An 8,024-nucleotide genomic window follows, 5' to 3' on the forward strand; every position below is an offset into this window, starting at 1 on the left:
TGTGGTTTCCCTGAAGACCAAAAATAGGGTATTCCAAAGAAAAGGAGGCAAGGAATCCCCCAGGGCTCTCTTGAAAGACTGTCTTAAAGCTAAGCCTGATTCCTGCATCTAGCAGAGAAAATTCTGACCAGTGAAAGGACTTCCTTTCTAGCCTCTTTAACATGACCTGCTTTTTCCTAGGAAATTTAATTATGCATCTGTTTGTTCATTCATTCAACAATTGTTAAGTATCTATTATGTACTCAACCTGGACTCCACTTCACGCAGATGCCACCGAATGGAGGAGGGTGACTTGTATATTAACTAAAGGCATAAATGGCCAAATTGATGTGAGAAACAGAGGAGCTTTGAAAGAACTGTAATTAAATCAAGTTAGGAAGCAGAGGAGCAGTTCATTTAGAGAGATGAGCACCATCAGATGAATTCTTTGGACAAGTCAGTCAGTGGATGAAAAATTCAAGACCTATGAGGGAAATCATGACAGAAATTCAAACAGAGTTTCTCAGCCTGGATCATCAGTTAGAAATGCAAAGAAAAAAGTGATGGATTATTTAAAGAAATATCTCCTTCTCAAAGTCTGATGCAACACTGGTTTACTAGTCAATAAATTGGCAAGACCATACCCTTAAAAATGGGTGCAATCGCTCTACCAGATGGAAAAAGATCAATTATAGTTACAGAATCCGAAGTCTGTTCCTAAAATCTTAAATGTACATGCATCTGTTGTATTTTGAGATGAGAGGATTGCATTTCTCTCAGCACACGAGGTACTATATATTCTAGCTATTGGACAATCATCAGTGTGGATATTGAATTGTACTGATTTATAATCTTTAGCTCTATTTTGGTGTAGCACATTTTCCCAATAGATATGCATTGTGACCGGTTGTACAAGAGTCATCCATTAGTCATGATAACAAACTATAAGGCTATACCCAAAAATCTGGCTCTCCCCTTTACCTTCTCATTTTCCAGCAGCCCTGTTGCTGCAAACTCTCAACTAATTCCTCAAGCCAGGACATCTGTGGGTTTTCCACTGAGTTGTAACCACTGAACATGATGCAGACCGGGGACTGCCAACAGTCTCAAAGCTGTAGGAAAAGGAAACTCACACCACATGGCTCCCTTCTCCCAGAATCAACTTGCCTCCTGGATCTGCCTGCTTTGGGCTTCCTTCCAATGCCTTCCCATAGTAATTTTTTTTTTTTTTAAGATTTTATTTATTTATTTGAGAGAGAGAGAATGAGAGAGAGCACATGAGAAGGGGGAGGGTCAGAGGGAGAAGCAGACTCCCTGCCGAGCAGGGAGCCCGATGCGGGACTCGATCCAGGGACTCCAGGATCATGACCTGAGCCGAAGGCAGTCGCTTAACCAACTGAGCCACCCAGGCGCCCCCAACCCATAGTAATTTTTTTATGTTTTAGCCAGAGTACATAGTTATCGGCAACAAGGTTAATCCAATTGGAGCTTACTTGACTATAAACAAAAGCAGAACTCCAGGCTTGAGGGTCATAAAGTCAAAATTGCACTTATTAGTATCATTTTTCAAGAAGCACTTTGAGACTATCAAAGTGAAGGCTCCCTTAGTATCTTCTTTTTTTACTGAAATCAGAAAATCTTCATCTCCTGCAGAGAATTTCCATACAAAGTTCACAGATCCTCAATACTAGAGAGTCATTTTGCAATTTCAGAACGATTTGTTTTAAAAACCCGATTCCTAACAACTTTGGGTGGCAATCGCTTTGGCTAATGTAGGCACTGTGAAAGAGTATTAAGCCACATCTGTTGCAAATATCTTGCAGAGATAAACCAGAATTCAGGGAGTTCCAATCATCTCATTTGCCTAATATGTTTACCAGTAAAGGCGAAGAAGTTGACTATACAGAAATAGCTATCTGTAGGTCTTGAGAGAATGAAACATGCTTATACTTGTGTACTTTGTAGAGTTCATAATCTAAGATTGACATGTTTGAGTTTGAGATTAAGAATTGGAAGATAATCACTCCTCGGCCTTTTGGCTAAGATGAAGTTCTTATGAGTTTAATATCTGATACATCCTCTAGTCAAGGAAAATATATTAAATGGATTTTTGGAGCAGGGAGATGGAAGAGGAGCCTGCTCCGTCCACACCATGCATGGACCTGGTATTGCAGGACTTCCAGGAATGTGGCACCTCCCTCAGGGGCAACAATAGTGGTGCAAATGGCAGGCTGAGTCTGGCTTTTGAAGTCATCCCATGGACCTATGTGCAGAGGAGATCTAGTGGCTTGCTTCTTATCCTGCAGCAGGAGCCAGGCTCTAGCGTCCCTGGCCTGAGCAGCTAAGGCTTACCTTCCACGTGGGATAGCTGACCTGTATGCGTGTGGCTATCAGGACCAGCCTTGCCACACTCCATCCACCCCAGGAAAGTCCCAGCCTCCGTCTCTTCTCTGTGTCACAGCCCCCCGCCCCAACCACCACTAAAAAAGAAAGAAAAAAGAGAATTGGAAGATATTGGATAGCAGATGACAGAGGACAAAACAGTTAAACATATTGGTCAGGCCATCCTTTTGTTGCTAGTTTAAGAGACTTCAACCAGTCTCAGTTTAGACTTCTGTTAGTTATTGTAGTATCTAGTATAGGATCATAACATCTAGAAATTTGCCATGGATCTTACCAGAAATATGACCCAGTAAATAAAATTGTATCTCTTTTTGTGAAACAAACCTACCTTTAATTCCTCCTCATCATTCACAAAGCCCTAGGACAACAATGTATATTGTTTATGAAATTAGACTTAAATATTGTATTTATCGCTACAAATAGATCTGTGGTCTAATATAGACACACTAGTATTGTTTGTGCAAGAGATACATTGAAACACACATTTCTACCTCTTAAGCAATGGGAACTGGCATTTGAGAAACTTTAAAATTAAAAGTTAATGAATCAGGGGCGCCTGGGTAGTTCAGTTGGTTGAGCGTCCAATTCTTGATTTCTGCTCAGGTCATGATCTCAGGGCCCTGGGATCAACCTCCATGTTGGGCTCCACACTCAGTGGGGAGTCTACTTGAAGATTCTTTTTCCCTCTCCCTCTGCCCCTCCCTTACATGCACACACACGTGCTCTGTCTCAAAAAAAAAAAAAAGTTAATCCGATTAAAATACTCGATGTATTTTAAAAGATAAAATGAATTCCAAGCCAGTAAGATTAGATGGGAAATGGAGTGCATCCATTAATTCACCTATAGGGAGAATGTGGAGACAGAAAGTTACCACCTGGCTCCTGAACCAGAGGAAAAGGAATCACAAAAGCAAACCTTAGCAATATCCATTCAAACAGGACAAGCTTTTCAGCAAAGAAAAGTTAGGATTTAATTTCAGGAAAGACTGTATTTTAAAAAGCTCACTTTGTCAGCCCAAGGCCATAACTAGTAAGATCATCCTGTTGCAAGGTACATCCCTACTATAAAGATGGGTCTATCAGAAAATCTCATTCAGCCATTCACTCATTCATTTATTTAACTAGCTTCTACTGAGTGCCAACAAAATGCTGACACAGGGCAAGAGTCCGATAGAATGATGAAAAGCTAAACAGACGGGACTCACATTCATTAGCTTTCACTGTAATACGAAGGATAAGCAATAATTGAATAGTCACAGCTAGAATATAATGACAAATAGTGATAAGTTCTGTAAAGGAAATGTTTAGGAGATTATAAAAAACACTGAGAAATGGGATCAGGGAGGTTTGGACACACACCCCAAGATCATACTACCCTGAATTGATGTGCTGGGATGTGATCCCAGGCATTCTGATCCCAGAACCCACCTTTCTAAATTACATAATAAGTCAGCAAAACAAACATGCAGAGAATACAACTTTAATCTGTTTTTAGATAAATCTTTTATTTTCAAATGAATCCTTGCTAGCAGGCCAGCTCTTAAAGAGTCGCCTACTCTTTGTTCCTTTACCCTCACCATTCATTTACATTTTCCTTCTCCCAAACAAATCTTGAAATCCAGGATAAGACTCTCTGGCTCTGGCCACACCAGTTCATGACCTGGCTCACTACTGAAACATAGAAAGTCCATATTGAAGGGCTCAGTCAGAGCATTTCCTCTATAATGGTTTTATCTCTGTGTTCTGATACCAACATTATAAAGGCTAGGGGAAGGCCCATTGTACATGGGAAATCAGCAAAAACAGTGTATTCCAAAAAAATGCAACAAAATCCACTGCTTCTCATTCCATGTGTAGAATTTTGATACTAAAATAATTCTTTGAAAAACTCAAAGGGAAAGCAGCCCATTAAGTTTCTAAAAAAAGGACAGTCCTTTCTAGATTGACTGAAGTCTGATGTATGACAAGCTTCATTTCAAACATGCTTTAAAAACATGATGTAACTCGGACAAGTCAGACTTTGTAACTTGGCAGAGGCAAAGTTTTTGAAATGTATTTATGTATGTGTTGGGTGTAAACTGTTACTGTACTGGAAAACTTCTTGAAAGGGATTTTTATAAGTCTCATCTTGTCTCTCTCAAGTGGCTGTTAAAAATAGAGAGTTTATTGGCAACTGTTTTTCCTTGTGTTAGAGAAGGATTAACTTAATCCTGGTGAAATATCTTAACACTTCACTATATTCAATTTTATACAACTAGCTTTCATTACACATAATACTAAAATAACTGCACATATCCTAAGTGATTCAAAAGTTACACGTTTGTCAAGTTTGTTTTTACAGACCCATGAAACTTAAGCACTATTCTCTAAGTGAAGTAACTTTTTGTCTTCCTACCTACACCTGAATTATTTTAATTTTCGAGTAAGGTTTATTTCTTTTTTTTTTTTCTGTAAAATGTTAGAGGCTTCCTCTGTGTATTTAACACAGCGTGATAGAATGTGTCAGGCAAGCATTGTGATCTTCACTACAGTGCCCAATTTACAAAGCTATTTGAGATCCTCCTTTTTAAAATAACCCCATTTAGATTTAGGACATTTGTGTTACATACTAGAGCTGTTCTCCTTTCCAATTATAAGAAGTCCAAATGTGACATTTCCCACCCCCCACTCCCACATTTTGGGCCAGTCCAAAGCTAAGTTAAATGGGCAAAATGTGTCCTCATTCCCCATCAATACATTGAGCTTCCTTTTTTCCCCCCTTCTCTGGTGTTTCCTCTGCTTTTTCCTCCTCATTTAAAAATATCTACTGCCCTTCCAGGAACAAAACCCAATATCAAGAAATAATCTGCCTTTGTTTCTGATAGGACAACTTGCATTTCCTCTCATAGGAGTATTTGTCTTCCAAACCTTATCTCTACTCTTCAAATGAAAGAATGTGTCCTTATTAAAGAATTTCAGAGATGGGCACCTGGGTGGCTCAGTTGGTTAAGCGACTGCCTTTGGCTCAGGTCATGATCCCAGGGTCCTGGGATCGAGTCCCGCATCGGGCTCCCTGCTCAGCGGGGGGTCTGCTTCTCCCTCTGACCCTCCCCCCTCTCATGCTCTCTCTCTATCTCATTCTCTCTCAAATGAATAAATAAATAAATAAAATCTTAAAAAAAAAAAAAAGAATTTCAGAGTTATTTCTCACTCATGTGAAGGCATGCACCTTGTAGCCATATGATCTGGACCATGGAGCATCCAAGGTCAGTGACAGGGAAAGAGAAACATGGCAGAATCCCACTGGCTCTTTTTCGCCCCAGAGTCATTTCTTCCTCTCCCGGTGCACTGACCAGCACAAGTCATGTGCCTCGACCCAGTTACCAGGGAAGTTATGAAATGTGGGTGGCATGTGGCTTTTTGGCTGAGCAAAAATGATCTTGGCTTCTTTGGGTACCCTTTGCTCCCTATTCCCACACAGAAAACACACCCATCTCCCCCTGGTAGATAACCCCAAATCCTGGCCAGTCCCTGCACGTGACTCAAAGTCTAGAAAATGCTCCGTGGTGTCTTCATCAAAATTAGATAGGACTCTTTTTGATCTGGAGATGTATGAATGGAACTGTTTTTGTTCCCCACATTTCCCCCCACATACTCACACCCAAAAAGCCACAGTGATATGATGACAGGAGAACCCCGAAGGACAGTCCCATTCAGAAGGAGGAAGACCAGAAGGCAGAGAGCAGCCATGATCCACGGCACCTCTGACATGCTGCCTGAAGAGCCAAGAGGGCCGCCACCAGGAGGCCTGAAAGTGCAGTCAATTCTATCCCTTGCTGCATCCCAGCTACCTCTGGGGCTTCTTTCTTGTCCATTTTCCAACTTGGCCACATAGGAAGCGACCTTGAGAGGACAGGCCCCCTTGGAGGACTGCTCAGCTTTTCAGCTCAGTTCCAGCTTTGGGGATTTTGATGACACAAGAGTTGTTTTCAGTGTATTTTTTTTCCATGCTCACTTTCATTGACACTTCATTTCTCTCCAAGACTAAGTTGGTTCCTGATCTTTGTCTGGAAGCATGTCTCCTCTAGAAAAGGAGAGTTGGTGAACAGTGACTGTCCGTCACCGTGAGGCATAAATTAAAATCCTTCCAATAGTCCTAAGATGGAAGTGTTGCCACTTTGACCTTTTTCAGATGGAGAACATGGGAAGATATTTGGGGAAGCAAAGTGTCCTTCCTAGGATTCCTCAAAATAGGCAAGTAGGTAATGCTAACCTTGCCAATATGACATTATTTGGGGCCAATTGATGTGCCCAATTGGTCTGACTGAGGCAAGCCTGGAGACAATAGTACATCAAATTTGAAAATTGGACTCTTTCCAAGAAATCCAAGACTTGGGGTCACTACACCAAGGTTGTACATATGATCTTTGTTTCTTTCACTCCACATGCATTAAGCTTTTGGTTAGTTGTTTGCTTTTAAACTAATTGCTAAGATGTTATGTTTGGTCAGACAGGTGCCTGTCTCTGTGTTCACCAAGAGAGCCTGGATACCACTTATTTGCTAAAACACTTAAAATCTCAAATTGTACAATTGGAACTTAGTAAGTACCTTTTGCTGATTGTAGGAAACCTAACATTTTTTTTTAAACCATGTTATTCCTTTTTTGTCCCTTTGGCTTCATCTGCACGGCACATTTGGATGTGGAAAATATCTGCTTTCTGATTTCTCAACATGAGTTTTAAACAGCTCATGCTGTGGGGACTGACATTTCCAGGTCACACTCAAAAGACATAGCCAAGGCTTTTGGTCATGTCTAATTCTACTTTGTACATGTGCTTCCTTTCCTCAGAGCATAATTTTGTCTTATACATGAATTACATTAAAGACACCTCAGAAGCACTGATTTAAAAACTGCCCTGCCAACCATCTTGGGGGGATTTGGTTATATCTCTGAATTGTTTAACCGAAATCTCCACTTGATTCCAGTGAGTTTTAAAGTCATATGACCCTTGGAAAAGTGGACCCTTCCTTTCTTTTTCTTCTTCCTCTCCTTATTTTTTTTTTTTAATGTGATTGATACTGAAGATCTCAGAACATTTCCGAAGGTAGATTGTCTCTGACCTGGGAGCCACCCTCACATAAATGGTGGCAGGGCCAGGATTAGGACCAGGGCAGCGGAGAACTCCCCTGAAGCACACGATTTAAAAGGATGCCCAAAATAGTCAGTAATCAAGATTAGCAATATTTAAATGCAGTATATTAAAAAATAAAAATGAATGCAAATAGTCCCCAATGAACAAAATATCACATTTTAGAATGAAGACACGTGGTGGTTTGCTTTATTCTCCTGCACTCTTGTGTGAAGGGAGCAGTCATTTCCAGTTGGCCCTGGACATGCAGTCAGAGGCCACGATGTTCCTAGTGGTGGGATTATAAAAGGTGACAAATGGCAGAGAGATAGGGCAGCGCCGGGCTTTCTATGTAGCCATGATGTTTTACTGTAGAGCTTGTGTTACTGTTTCTACTTGGTTCCAATTATGAGGGGGATTTTGACAAAGGTGTAAAGGCGATGCACATTTTCCCTTCTCCGCGGGCTCGGGGATGGCTTGGCCCACACTGAACCACTGCTTGTGCATTTAGTCCCCACCCCATCTTCAGCTTC

The 8,024-nt window shown here is 40.9% G+C and overlaps 1 pseudogene; it reads left to right on the forward strand.

Annotated features, from left to right (window-relative positions):
• Positions 1-1,998: 1,998 nt before the first annotated feature.
• Positions 1,999-2,178, forward strand: LOC123325052 (annotated as a pseudogene).
• The last annotated feature ends 5,846 nt before the right edge of the window (positions 2,179-8,024 follow it).

This window comes from Neomonachus schauinslandi, chromosome 5, assembly GCF_002201575.2.
Source record: "Neomonachus schauinslandi chromosome 5, ASM220157v2, whole genome shotgun sequence".
NCBI classification, from domain to species: domain Eukaryota; kingdom Metazoa; phylum Chordata; class Mammalia; order Carnivora; family Phocidae; genus Neomonachus; species Neomonachus schauinslandi.